General features: G+C 39.7%; 1 protein-coding gene across 20 annotated transcripts in view; it reads left to right on the top strand.

Moving 5' to 3' along the window:
* The window catches only part of DLG2 (discs large MAGUK scaffold protein 2), a 2,057,646-nt gene that overhangs the window by 1,854,513 nt on the left and 188,727 nt on the right, over positions 1–14,406 (top strand). The window contains exon 1 of one of the 20 annotated variants that reach the window (XM_053202594.1): positions 559–7,263. The exons of 18 other annotated variants lie outside the window; for them this stretch is intronic. The gene's annotated coding sequence lies outside the window, so the exon portion shown is untranslated. Of the gene's footprint in view, positions 1–558; positions 7,264–7,296; positions 7,595–14,406 lie in introns of those variants that run through there. One more of the 20 variants, XM_053202595.1, reaches the window with a different exon arrangement.

Below are 14,406 nucleotides of genomic sequence, written 5' to 3'. Positions count from 1 at the left end.
TAAGCAACTTGCAAAGGTCAGGTTGAATGAATCAGGTCTGTTTAACTATAAAGCATGACATTTTCCATTTTAGCCTTCATTGCATTGAAGAAGTTCATGAAAAAAGAATGATCATTCTTTGGTATTCCTAAACTCTAAAGCTAGTTTTTTCCCCATTACACATTCTTAGGTCATGGAGTGGTAAGTGGATAAAACTCCACTCCCATAGAGATCCATGATCAGCTTCTTGTCCCCACCCCCACCACAGCCCTTTGTGTTACCACGCGCTTCTCACTGTGATTGAATATCTCCTTCGTAATTGGACATCTCCTAGTCATCCATCAAGATTCAGCTTAGGGGCACCTGAGTGGCTCAGTCAGTTAAGCATCTGACTCTTGATTTTGGTTCAGGTCATGATCTCACAGTTCATAAGATTGAGCCCCACGTTGGGGTTCTGTGCTGAAAACACAGAACGTGCTTGGGATTCTCTTTCTGTCCCTCCCCTGCCTCTCTCTCTCTCTCTCTCTCTCTCTCTCTCTCTCTCTCTCAAAATAAATAAACTTAAAAAAAATTCAGCTTAGACATTACCTCTTCCAGGAAGCCTTCTTGACTTTATCCCAAAACTAAGTCTGATACCTTTCCTGTACACACCTATAGCACTTTAATGAAAGACCTTATTAAATAATCTATGCATTGTGTAGTTAACCATTATCTGCTCATTAATCCCTAGAATGAGAGTCTAGGGAACAGAAAATTTGACCTTGAATATATTGTTCTTCTGGAATCCAGACCTGCAACATACTAGGCCCTCCATAAATACTCATGAAATGAAGGAATTCCTTCTTCATTGATTTGAAGTCTGACATAACTTTGCAAAGAGATGGGTTGAAATTTTGTCTTTACTGAAGTTCCCCAAGACAGGACAAATTAGTGGATATTAATGAGATTATAGGGAACCATATAATGGCAAAATGAAGAAAGCAATCCTTCGTATGTATGTATGAAGGCTTTTTCCTTCTGTATTTCTTAGAAACTAAAGAGGATATACAGACTTAAGTCAATCATTTATATTAAAATCATTTATATTAAAATATATTAAAATTTTAATATTAAAATATTAAAATTTATATTAATATATATATATACACACACACGTATATATATGTTCACAGGTGTGCACCTATATAAATCCACACATATTCATGAGCATGAATTAATAAAAATAGACTACCGTAATTTTTATAAACTGTCTATTGGATCACTGCATGCTCAACAAAAGGATAAAGTTCATTAACACTCTTCAGGTTGGCTGATCCTGCAGAGTCATCCAGTTGCTTTAAATCTCCTTCAGTCATAAAGCTACTTCCCTCGTGGACACATAAAGCTTTACCTCTTTCTTTAAAGGGACGTAGCATTTACTGAGAGCTTTGGCAATGTTATAGATACTCAACAGAGGTGATCTCATTTAATCCTCAGATGTTTGCACAGACCCATAAGTCCTGAACCCAAAGAAAATGGATCAAATCAAAATTGTACTCAAATAGAAAATACTCACTAACAAAGCAGGAAGAAGGGAGAGAAGACTAAGAAAAAGTCTGAATGACATTAAATTCAGTTACAAATGAATATTGTTAAATTCAGTTCTATAACTTTGTTGCATGGGATTATACAAAATTAATTTATTGGTATTAAAATGAGAGAGTGTGACCATTAGCACAGATATTTTTATCAGAGCAGGGAGGGGCCCTTTCAGCTGATTGAAAGAAAAGCTTTCTACCCACCACCAAATGTTGCTACATGTGAAGGGCTTTCTTACTTGTTATAAGGGGACAGCATTGGAACAGTTGTTCCTCGACTTTTATAATTCATAGACCAGAAACATTTCAGAACAAACTTTTATAGGCCAACAGAATTACCAGCTTTTTATCTTGCCAATAAAATGAAAAACACAGAAAAAAAAAAAGACCAAAAAAACTAAGATCTATTCTCACTGTCATTTCAGAAATAAAAAGACAATTTAATAGCAAAAATAATAGGAAGAAAACAAACAGTAGGAAAGACATAATCTTATCATAAAGGAAGGTCATACACCCTACTGACTCTGCTCACCCTGCTCTGGAGGGGAGGGTAAGGGACAGCCTCTAGGGACCTTTGCCTCTGCTCTGCATAGGTTTGAGGTCACACAGATCCGGTTTAAGTTCAGGCCCTACAAATTCCTAGCTGTGATACCTGGAGCAGCTTTCTCAACTTTAGTAAGCTGCATTTCCTCACATGTCAGATGAGGATATCTGACTGACTGTATTAATTTCTTGGGGCTACTAGCCACAATCTGGGTGGTTTACGCAAATGTATCGTCTCACTGTTCTGGATCCCAGAAATCTGAAATCAGGTATCAACGTGGCCATCCTCCCACTGAAGGTGCTAGACAACGATCTGTTTCAGGCTTTTCTTCTAGCTTCTGGGAATCCCTTGGCTTTTAGCAGCATGACTCCAATCTTCACGTAGTGTTCTTCCTATGCACACACCTGTGTCCAAATTTCCCCCTATTATAAGGATACTTGCCTTATTGAATTAGAGACCCACTCTATCCCAGTAGGACGACTTCTTAACTGATTACAACTGAGACAATCCTTCTTCCAAATAACCTCACACTCTGAGGTATCAGGGGGTTAGAACTCCAACATATGAGTTTTGGGGGAATACAAGTGAACTCATAGCACTGATCAATCTCATGGAATTGTATCAAAGTCAGTCACAGGACAGGTTGAATACTTTATAAATTACAAGAACAATGTAAGGGTGTTGTTGTTGTTGTTAAGAAAGTTTATAATTGAGGACTTTATGATTTAGGGACAGTAAGAAATTTATGCAAGGATATATAACTAAGAAGCAGTAAAGATAGGACTTTGAACACATCCTTGAATATATATATTAAATACCTATTATGTGGCAAGCCCTGTGCTAGTGCTAGATTCAGCCTTAGACAAAATAGACAAGGCCCTTGACCTCATGGAGCTTATACTCTAGTGGGAGGAAGGAAACGTTAATGAAATAAGCAAGTAAATATATAACACACATTGAAGTAGAGGTAAGTACTATAAATAAAAATAAAGTTCAACAAGTGAGTATAAAATAATAGGGGAAGGGAATAAGCCATACTATGCAGGATGTCAAAGAGTTCTATGAGGAGACATGTGAGCAGAATCCTTCCTGACTACAGAACAGGAGTAAATCCTAAGTGAAAGGGGAACCACTGAAGGGAGGTGATTTTTGCTAGGGTCTGATTTTTGTTTTAAAAGAATCACTCCAGTTGCTGTGTGGACAGTAATTTGTAGCAAGGCAAGAGTTGAAATAAAACAGGAGGCGATTATAGAGACCCATGTGAGAGATGATGGTGGTATAGACTGGGGATGGGGCGGAGATGGAGGAAAGATTTGGAATATATTTGGAAGACAGAATTAGCAGCATTTGCTGATGAGTAAGACGTGGGATATAAGATAAAAAGAAGAGTCAAGAATGACTCCCAGCTTTTTGGCCAGAGCAATGAGGTGAATGGTTATGTCATTTCTTGAAACATATTGGGAGTACAACAGATTTGGGAGAAGAAAACACAGTCTGGTTTGCAACATTTTAAATATGAAAAGCCTATCAGACAGTCAAGTGGAGATTCCTAGATGTGTTATGCAACTGGGTGTAAAAGTCTGGAGCGCAGGGCACAGGATGGGACTAGTGTAGGTAGTCTTTAAACTATAGGTGGCATCTAAGCCTTGACTGGATGCTATGGCCTAGCAAGTGAGTGCAAATAGAGAAGTCGAATGATGAGCCCTGGGGAACTATAAATTTGAAATATCTGGAAATGGAGAAGGACCAGCAGGAAAGACTTAGAAGGATAGGTTGGTGAGGTAAAAGGGAAACCAAGGGGGTCTCAGGAACCAAGTAAGGAAGGAGGTTGATTCAGGGAAGTTGTAACTAATTCTGCCAAAGGGCTGGGAAGAAATGGAGTACATGGGATTGTACACTGGCGATTGATCTTATTAGTGAGCCTGTCATTACTTACTTAATAAAAGCACTTCTGATGGGATTTTGAAGGTAAATTAAATCAGTTAAGGAGAGAATAGGATATGAGGAAGCAAAAACAGTGAGAATAGGCACTTATATATTATGTTACCTGCTACCTCAGCTTTTTAGACACAGTGGATGTAATAGTTAAGAGAGTAGGTTCTGCAGTCTTAGACTTTGGTCATTATTCTGACTGTGCCATTTATTAAGTCACCTAACCTCTCCAGCCACAGAGTCTTCATCTACAAAGCAGAGATTATAGTATAACCCATTTGAAAATGCTGTGAGGGTTAAATGTCAATTGCAAGTAAAGTTTAACACATTTCCAGCCCATACTAAGTGCTCAGTGAATGTTACAACTTCCACTAATATCAGCAAAGTACTGATATAGCTTCAAGGCTCCACGCAGTTTGTTGTGTCTGGGAGCAATTGGTAGCATGAGGGGATAATTATGACAGAATACATGTTATGATTATCCTTGACATGGAAACAGAGCAGTGTGTTATAATATAAAAACTATAAACACTTGTCTATATAAATTTTTCATGGGCTGTGTCATGGTGGAATAGTCAGGCAATGTGGGGAAATGGACAGGGAGGACATGGCTCTGGAGGGAATTTTGGGGGGTCATCGTAGATCAGGGAGCTGATTCCATGATTTCCATGGAAAGACTTAGAATAGACCAAGCCTTGTCAGGCCATGTGGTAAATAACCCACACATCAATATATAGGAAGTAAACATTTATCTTGTAAGCATAGTTATCACTTATTTACTCTTTGCTACACATGGTGTTTACACCTGGCCTTTCGAACCATTTAGAAACTCAAGTACCTCTTCCCTACCACCCCCCCCATTATGTTGCATACTCCCATTCCTACAGTGCCTAGTATTAAGTACGGTCATGAAAGAGGGGGTGCCTCATCCATGCATATCCCAGACCCCCTTGTAAGATGCATAGAGGGAAAAACAAACAAGCAGGGGATAGTTAATATGTGAACAAGTTAACTTGGCCACTGAGCCATTCTCTAGAAACACATAGCTAAGAAAATCCCTCATGTTTAAACCTGCATAGCCTGGAACATTATAGCAGCACCTTGTCCCATAGAAGGCTACCACTGATGTCTCTCAAGGAATATTGATTGCACACATCAAAGATAGCAGTTTCTTATATGGATGGCCAAATGCTAGAGTAAACTGACTTAGGACAAGAGTTTGCAGTGGGACCTTCGAGAAAGAGATACCTGTTTCCTTGCTTGGGACACTTTGACTTAATGGCAGTAGATGTGTAACTATGTGCAAAAACTCATTGTCGTTGTGAATTTTGTGATGGGTGCTTGTTTGTAACAGGTGAAGTAAGCCTAAGTTGGTCTCACTGTGAACAGCTAACTGCTATAAATATGCTTCCCTGAGCTGGTGACTTCAGTTGACTAACAGTGGAAGTGAAGTGGAAAGGAGCTACGGAGCTGAACAGGCAACCCAGAGCAGAGCCCCAGGCCTGCCATTCTCTGGCAGAGAGTCCCTGTATCCCTGGTGACAGTCTGCAGTCTCTGGGGTTGTTACCCCTTCTTCACAGCAGGCAGATCGGAAGACTCCTTGGCCAGCACCAGCAGACATTTCAAAGACAATTTAAAGGGAAAAGGAGACAGAAATCCAGTTTCCAAAAAGAAGTAGGATAAGAAAAATAGTTAGCAGTTTAGGGGTATGCACTGTAAGTCAGGCACTGTATTTTCTTGATATAGTTTACTTAATCTCACAAGGTAAGAATTAGCAAACCCATTTTATAGATAAAGCAACCCATTTTACAGGAAGTAAGTGGCAAAAGCAGGGTTTAAGCACAAGCCTATTTGGTTCCAAATCCTATCATCTTTTTCTGATTTCTACTAAAGGCCGTAGTCAATAAATCTGCTCCCAGTGCTCATCTGTCACTGCTGGGAAAGGGAGATCTGTTCAAGAGTGTGGGCTCTGACACCAGGTTGCCTGGAGCTGATTCCAGCCCTGCCACTTAGCAGCTGTGATCCTGCTTAGATTTGTTAACCTCTCTGAATCTCACTTTTCTCATGTGCCATGTGTTGTTCATGATAATACCTACCTCATAGGGATGTTTTGAAAATTAAGTTAGGCTAAGCACCTAGAACACTGCCTGACATATTAGATGTGCTCAATAGTAGCTATTATTATTATCAATTTTTTCTAGCATTGATATTCAACGAACACAAAGACGTAATGCTGACCTTGTCAGAGAGGAAACGAACAGTTCAGGCACTGCTCTACTCCTCCATGTAGGCTGCCTATTAATGATTTGGGGCCGATCAATGATACTGTTACTGATTTCTGCATGCCTTCTCATTTTTAGGGCTTCCATGCTGTAGAGGTAGCATAGTAGGATAGAACAACACTGTTCTTGACATCAGAAGACGTGGGTTTGGGTTCAGGCTCAAATCACACATGGAAACTGTGGGCTCTGGACAAGTCACTTTATTTCTCTTGCTATGGGCTCCTCATGTGCACAGCAAAAAGGTGTTCTCGCTAATTGCTAGGGTTCCTTGAACCCCTCAATTTTGGTGAGCAATTGAACAAAGTCACTTAACTTGCCTGAGCCCTGGCAGCTCCCTTATACTGTATACCTCTCCTGGTTGCTGAGAGGAGGCTCAGAGAGAGTGGAAGTGTCTGGTACACTGTGACATGCTATGCAAACGTGAGGGCTGATCTTTACGGAACTATGATGAGAATTAACCCTGAATACTATGGCTCCCTATGCCTATGTTTGAGATGCAGGGGCTTTTTGCATTTTGCCATCTTTGCCTACCCCCTACTGGGTTGGGTGGATCCACCTTAACAAGGTGTGGGGGAACGCAAGTGGAGGATGGGGGTGCAATACTGATGGTGGGAAAGCATCTTATTGGTTAATGCTGGTACATCCCAAGCACCAATTACTGTCACTGCTCCCAAAGCTGATATATTTATCAGGATGAGTTACAAGGAAATATATGTACCCAGGGAACGAGGATGCTGCATGGTCACCCCCTGTGATGTAAAATATAAGAGTCTAGGAGGGGCTGTTTTATAATTCATCAGGTTTCGCTAGTGAGTTCTGTCGGAGTCTTAGTTATAAAGGCAAGTGTGAACCGGACGGCAGACAGGAGAACCTGGCACCAAGGAGACGGAGAAGCTGCCTGTGGTGCCTCCTGCCTCCTCCCTGCTTTGTTCCAATAATTTTGTGCTCGGTAAGTTCCCTGGCTTTGCAGCTAATCGTTGTTGTTGAATAAGCTTGGCAAATGAATCTGTAGTTTGGAATATGTATGCACTTGCTGTCATAAGTGTGTGTCAGTGTTTGGGCTTCTGACAAATTCCACAGTTCCCCTTTAATGAGCAAAATAGCTTAAAAGATGAAACAAAACCCGACAAATCAATTATTCACCTTGATCCTTGGAAGGCTGCTTTCTTTGGTTGCTAAAGTTTCTCAGGTTTCATTCTGTCAGTTTCATTTGTTGGAGGAGCTTTGAAAAGAACAAGTCTCTTTGTCATGAAATTGTTTTTCTTAGCTGCCAACAGGAGGTATCTACAGGGTGGTTTGTCCATCCCCACCCCCCAGCTTACTCTCCCCAGCAATCGGTAAATCTTAAAACAGACTGTTTGCCCGGTAACCAGCTCCAACAGAGCTGAACCTGTACAAGACAGGATTCAAATTGCAATCTTTTGTGCAAACAGACCTGAGGGGCTGTGAATAATTGTCATTGCGGAGATTATTGTGAAACTCCGTATGGTGGTAGTCCCTGCATTTTGCCGGGATGGGATCAGAATCCGAAGAGATTTGCATTTGGCATGCCTGTTGATGATGTGGAAAGGGAGTGAAAGAAAAGACTGGTTCGTATGGAAAGAGCTGTACAACGCACCCGTAGGACAAACAAATGCACACGGCATGACTGTTGAATTTGTGTAACTTGTAACTGTTGTCTCTAGTTTCCTATCCCCATTAAGAATACCTGAAGCTGCGTTCTGATCCTCATCTGGGTATGCTCCAGGTCCTCATTCTGGGTCCTGGCAAGAGGCAGGGGTGAGCACTAACTCCTGGTCAGCTAGCCATAGGAAGTCATTTCCTCCTCTGAAGGAAAGAAACAGAAGCTGTACCTTCCCGGACTCCTTTCTGCTGTGTTCTTTTGCCTCTGTCCAAATTTCATGGAAACCAACAGCTTGACGTACTTTTTTTTTTTTTTTTTTTGGCAGTAGCAGATTTAACTGTGGTGTCATATGGCATATTATATATGGAGAGGAATAGCAAGACATTTTTCTGAATGTTTAAGTGTGTCTGGCTTGTTGACATTTGCTGTATCTCACCAGCAAGGAGCTACTGTCTTCTGAGCGCATAACTGTTTGTCTGTTCGAAGTGTTTACCTTATTATGCATAATTGCACTTTCTCTTTAGATGTAGAATCTGTAGATCTGACAAGAACATCTTTATCCTCAAGGAAGCAACTTGTTTTAGCATCTCTTTGAGAAGAATGGATGCATTTATTTTTTACCAGGGACTTAGCTTGCTCTTTGCTTCTTTCTGATAAAAATTTTGGTCATCAGTACCACTATGCTTCCAATAAAGTTACTTCTCCTTTCCTAGTATAGTTTCTGATTGCACCAAAACTTGGCAGATTAGGAATATGGAATATATCTTTTTCCAGGAACACATTTTTCAGGCATATTTCTTTTGTCCGTAAATAGCTTTTCCATATTTTCCATTTCTCTGAAGAAGTTCTGTTTAAAAGAGCAGAGGAGTGATGTATTGTGGTTGGCACTTAGGGGTGTGTAACCTGAGACTTGGTTTCTAATCTACAAACGGCTGCCCCACACGGGGTCTGTAAAACGTCTTTTCGTCTTATGTTCAGCTCAAAGCCCTTTGGCTCCAGCAGTAATGATTAAGACAGCAAATTCAGCAAATCATTGCAGGTATAAACAAACATCTGCATCTTATGGTCCGACCAGCCCATGAGGCTCTGTAAAGCTTGGGACACACAGCTGAAGGTTCCTAAAAATGTTAATATATTTTAATGCCAAGAACAATATAGTTATAAAGTACTTTTGCGATGTATTGTACATTGGATTTTATTGTACCACATTTTTGTAAATCATATGCCAGGGCCCGTGGTTTATTTTGTGGCAGTATCTGGGTTTTGATTTGGAATGGTTTTATCAAAAAATAAACCAATGTACTGATCTCAATAAACTGAGTTTCTTCTTATTTGGTGGTGGCTTTTTCATCTTCTCCACCCACCAAGAATATGATCTATTTATAGCAGCAAAAGAAAATTTAGCATGAGTTATTTTCAATTAAATTTGCAGGAAGACAAACATGAACTGTGACAAGAACCTTCTGAGAGAGCGCATACACACAAAAACATGTCTCTCAACAAAGGATTAAAAGCCAAAGAGGCATTAACATTTTGCTTACGTGACATATATCATTTTCTTTGAGAGAGGTTGAGAAGGGTGAAGGGGACGAGGTTTAAAGGAGCTTTTCAGAGCCTGGCTCCAGCCTTGTGGGAGTGAAACGGGCAGGGGTTTGTGTGGCCATGGTGAGCATCTCACTCTCCTTATCTGTCAAATGGGGGAGGGGAAAGTTACCACGATTACACCAGAGAGATGTTGTTTGTAAAGCAAATGGTACGCTGTTTGGCACAAAGGGGACTCAATAAAAGGTAGTGATTATTGTTACAAGTTGAATTTTGTAAAAGAGGTTAACGAAGTCTGATGTTGGTTTTAAAAGAACTATGCACAGTAAATGGGAAGATTATAATTTTTTTCTTGTTAGTAAGATATAGTTCTTACAGCTAGATAAATTATTTCTGTTTTTATTTTGGAAACCTAGTAAAGATGGAGTTATTATTGCCTTTCAGTTTACTTTTAACTAATTCTTAGAATGACATCCAAAGTCCTTACCTTGTTCAAAGAATAAACTTGATTTCAAATGGGGAGCGTGGAAACAAACTGATGCCAAATAATATATGACAGCCTTCTAAGTTTTTTGCTAAACAAAGGTTAGGTCATAATTCCAGCCCTGACACTGCATTAAAGTACCTGATTATTATAGTAAATATTGTTTATTAAGTCCCATGCAGAGTACTGAATGTCTTACATTTACTTTGCAATTTAATCCTACCACAGCCCCACCAGGTAGGTTTTTGGCTTCCCATTGTCAAATGAGAAAATGAGATGAGAGAAAATCTCATTTAAATACTTCTAATTTAAATTGGCATATGGCAGAATTTGAACTCACACCTGTTTGACTCTAGAATCTAACCTGCGCCCACCATGGTGGAATTATCCGATAGGATTTTCCCCGCTCTACACGGTTCCACTTTGGAATCTCGGCCCTGGATCTGTTTTGATTCTTCTCCCCACATATTTAACCCCTATCAGTTTAAGGGGTTTTAAAAAAAATAATGTTGAAGATTTCCTTTTCCTTTGCTCTCGTTTTTGGTCTACGCCAATCAAGATCACATTTTCCTAAGCTCTCTTTATAATTCTTACCAAAATATAAAACTTAGTATAAAAAGATGTAAAAATTTAAAAGGTCATAAATCTACTAAATTCAAGGTAAGGTTTAAAAGTTACCCTGAATCACCATAGCCCTTTGACCTGGGCAACTTTCCTCTGTGCCTCTAGTTTTAGAGGAGTCTGTTTTGCCAAGAGGTGGGCCCATTTGGATCTTGCTCCCTAGATGACATTTGGAATAAATAGGGTCCCAGAATTTCCTCCCCAAACAATCCTGAGCCAACTTGCAGGAGTTGTACTGTGTGCCCACTCCTGGGTATGAAGAAAAACCAAGAGGCTACTGTTTGCCTGGGAGTGGGGGATGAGGCTGGGGCGATAATTTGTTTATCAGAGCTTGGACTCACGAGTTGGGATGGTCACACATCTACATGAAAGCCCTTTGGTGGTGCAGGAAGAAACAATGGCAAAGAAGAGGGGCTGGCCTAGGTCTGAGGGCCTCCACTTGTGTCCTTGTTCTGGGCCCCCAAACTGTTAGGGCAATCCTATCTGTGCTGAAGAATGTTTATTTCTATTTCAGAATAGTGACGCTGAAATTCCAGTGGGTTGGTTTTCTGGGAATTTGGTTTGTTTTTGCTTTTGACCTTTTTTCCCATTAAGCCAAAAGAAGTCACTTGAGCAAGAAAGTGATCAAAGCTATGAAGATCTCAGACTAAAAGCTTTTTAAGTTCCATTTTGGAATTGACAGCAACATGATCCATCAAGGCTATGCCTCCAGTTCAGAGGCATAGACTGATTTAGGAAGATGACCTTTAGGGTCAGCTGGATTAAAACTCTCTATCATCTATCTTTTATGCCATTTGAAAGTATAGTTGCTCAGGGAGACTGTTGTTAATTTCAGGTATCCTTCTCTTAGCTCAGTTTTAAATTGTGGTTGTAACCCTTAGTGCTATGAACTAATGGAAGGCTGCCTAAGGGTTCCATGAGGAACCCTGCCTTACAGGCTGTTTCAAAAAGCAGCTAGGGCAACGAATGGCTTTGTGTGGCCTCCCATTATTATCACACCCCTTCTTCTGTCCAGGCTTAATGCTTCCACTGGCTCCTTTTCATCTTCTGTTGTATCAGATACAAAGACCTACTTAAGAAGAGCTAACCACCACGAGTTCCAGGCAGCAAAATCTCTGTAATTATTAAGAATCTTGAGGATTTAATGTTTTTTAAAAATTATTTTTAATGCTGTGAAAGCTCTGATGCAATTAACAGAGTGATTTTGGGTTTGTCTTCATTACTCTTCATGAAGTAGTTTTCTAGATGCAAAGGAAAAGTACATCTTGGGAAGTATTCCCTAGTGCTAAATCTTACCACCTTGCTTTCCTTAGCTATGAAGCAAGTATAGTCATTCCTGTGTCAAGGCTGTTGGGAGGATGTAAATGAGATAACTCATATCCCAGTAAATAGCTATTCCCTCATCCATGTGGAGGCATCTGGCACAGTAAACACTTAGCACATAGTGTGACTACACTAAATGTTCACTCGGTCTGAAAATACAGTAGTTAAACTGATGACTCTCTGATGACTAAGGTGTGTGCCACATTTATTTTTCTTAGCAGAGGTGGTACTGGGAATGGTCCAGGAGATAAAACATAAACAAAAACAGGACAAAACAGAATTATCATTTAACCTCCACATTGAAAACTCCTAGCAGTATATGCCGTGGGTGGCATAGCCGCCATTGATTTTTACTTTCTTTTGTGTACTTTATGTATCTTTTGAAACTTTGTAATGAGCATACATTGTTTATACGATTAGGAAGAAAAAGGAGAAAAAAAAGTTTTAGGGAATTGAATTAAAGTAAGAAATGGTTATGGATAGATTGTGGAAGATATCTGACCATATGGGGAAGTCAAGTCAAATATTTAAAAATATTCAAAATACTTGGGAAAGAGATGTTTCCCAAATAATCCAGATTACCTTATTTTATTTACTTGTTTAGTTTTGGGTGTTTTTTTTTTTTGTCTATTATTAATCATTTATTAAGCATAGACCAGTGCCAGATGTCCTGCTAGGTACTAAGATTACAAAAATGAAAAATAATCTTTGAACTCAAGGAGTTTATGATCCAAGAGAAATGAACACATGAACCCACTGTTCTATCACAGTGTGATTCTTACTGTGCCATAACAGGAGCAGGTAAGGTTGCTTTATAGTACAAGTAACAGAAACCATGACTCAATCTGACTTGCTTCATAAAGGGAATGTATTGGTGATTATAACCTAAAAGTACAGCAGTAAAGCCAAACGCAAGAAGTCTGATCCTATGGCTCACCAGGTTGTCAAGAAGTCCATTTCCTTTGGTTTTATCCTGCTTCCTCTTTTGGTATTAGCTGCACCCTAAGACTAACTGCCCTCGTGGTCCCAGGACAGTTGTCAGTGGCTCCTGAGTGACTTGTTTTCTTAGTCATATACAGCCAGAAAGAGATCCTGAGAATCATCAGTATAATTCACTTTGAATGGACTGGCTTACCCATAAACATAAAACCAAATCACCAGCCCCATTGTAGAGCTTAAACAGAATAAAGACAGCCTCCCCATGACCTTATGAGTTCCTAAACAAACTCTAGCACCTGTCACTATTAGGAGGGGATGGTGGTGATGATGGACACTGGCCCAGCATCCAAAGCCATCTTCAACTTGTGATATGTACAATACATAATGTACAAATGTTCACTAGAATTAATGGAAAGAAGGCCAAGCAGATGATGGTACATGTCCTTAAACTGACTTCCATGTTGAGTAGGGGTTTGCCAAGAGATAAGAAAGAGGAAAAGGCTTCAAGGTAGAGAATAAAAGCTCTCTACAGTAACAAAAACTAACCAGGTAATTGTTCAACACTCTGCTGATCTTTATATTGGCACTACTGCAGAAATTACCAGCCAGAAGCCATCTGTCCAGTGGTATAATTAACAGAAAACCTAACGTCTCAGTTTCACCAAAACCTGTTGTTGCTGATAGCAGTTGGGTTTTAAGCTAAACCACAGTCAAATGTTCTTATTTTTTACAGTGTGACTACAGATTTGGTCAACTTGGTATGAACCTTAAAGTTTATGTCCTCTGGCTCAAAATTATAATACTTTAGCGCTAGACCATACCATTGTCATCTTTTTTCTCCCTCTTTGCTTCTGAAACTTGTTCAGGAAGGATAATGACTCACCCAATGCCTCAAATTTATTTGCATATTGCTATCATGATATTTGTGAAGCTATAAAATGGGGATACTTTTGACTAGATGTGTTTGCCAGTTGTATGTATATATAACACAGTGAGAAAGAGATAGACTAGAATAAAATATTCATTAGCCAAATATCATTGCTCTATAGCAAAATTAGACTTTGGTGACTTTGTGATTCACAGTTTGTATAATTTATTAATCCTTCAGTTCTTTAGCCTCGGGCAATACTCACCACTTTCCATTTTTCACCCATTTCTTTCCACTGAGGGAATAAGAAGTTTTCTAGATAAGATTTTGGTGGATGGACTTGGTAACAGTTTCCACTAAACCTGCTGGATCCAAATTCCATTAGCTGTGCTTCAGTTGTTTTCCACCTTCGCAGCATAGAAGAGGAAGTGACAAGACTTAATTACTTTCTATAGGGAGCACACTCATACTGTTCATGGCATCCACATGTAATCATAATTTTTTTTTTTTACCCATGAAGCTTATCTCAATACTGTCAACCTGCCTACCTAATGAGCTTGCACCTACATATTCATTGGTCTAGCTTCTTTCCAAACAACACTCAATAATGGCAATACACAGAATCCAAGTGTATTTCCTTGGGCCATTTGCTTCTGGTGTAGTGAATCTGTTCAGAAAAATTGCAGCCAGT

Source organism: Acinonyx jubatus, chromosome D1 (genome assembly GCF_027475565.1).
Source record: "Acinonyx jubatus isolate Ajub_Pintada_27869175 chromosome D1, VMU_Ajub_asm_v1.0, whole genome shotgun sequence".
NCBI lineage: Eukaryota > Metazoa > Chordata > Mammalia > Carnivora > Felidae > Acinonyx > Acinonyx jubatus.
Note: the sequence above shows the minus strand (reverse complement) of the source record. Positions and strands in the feature narration are given on the sequence as shown.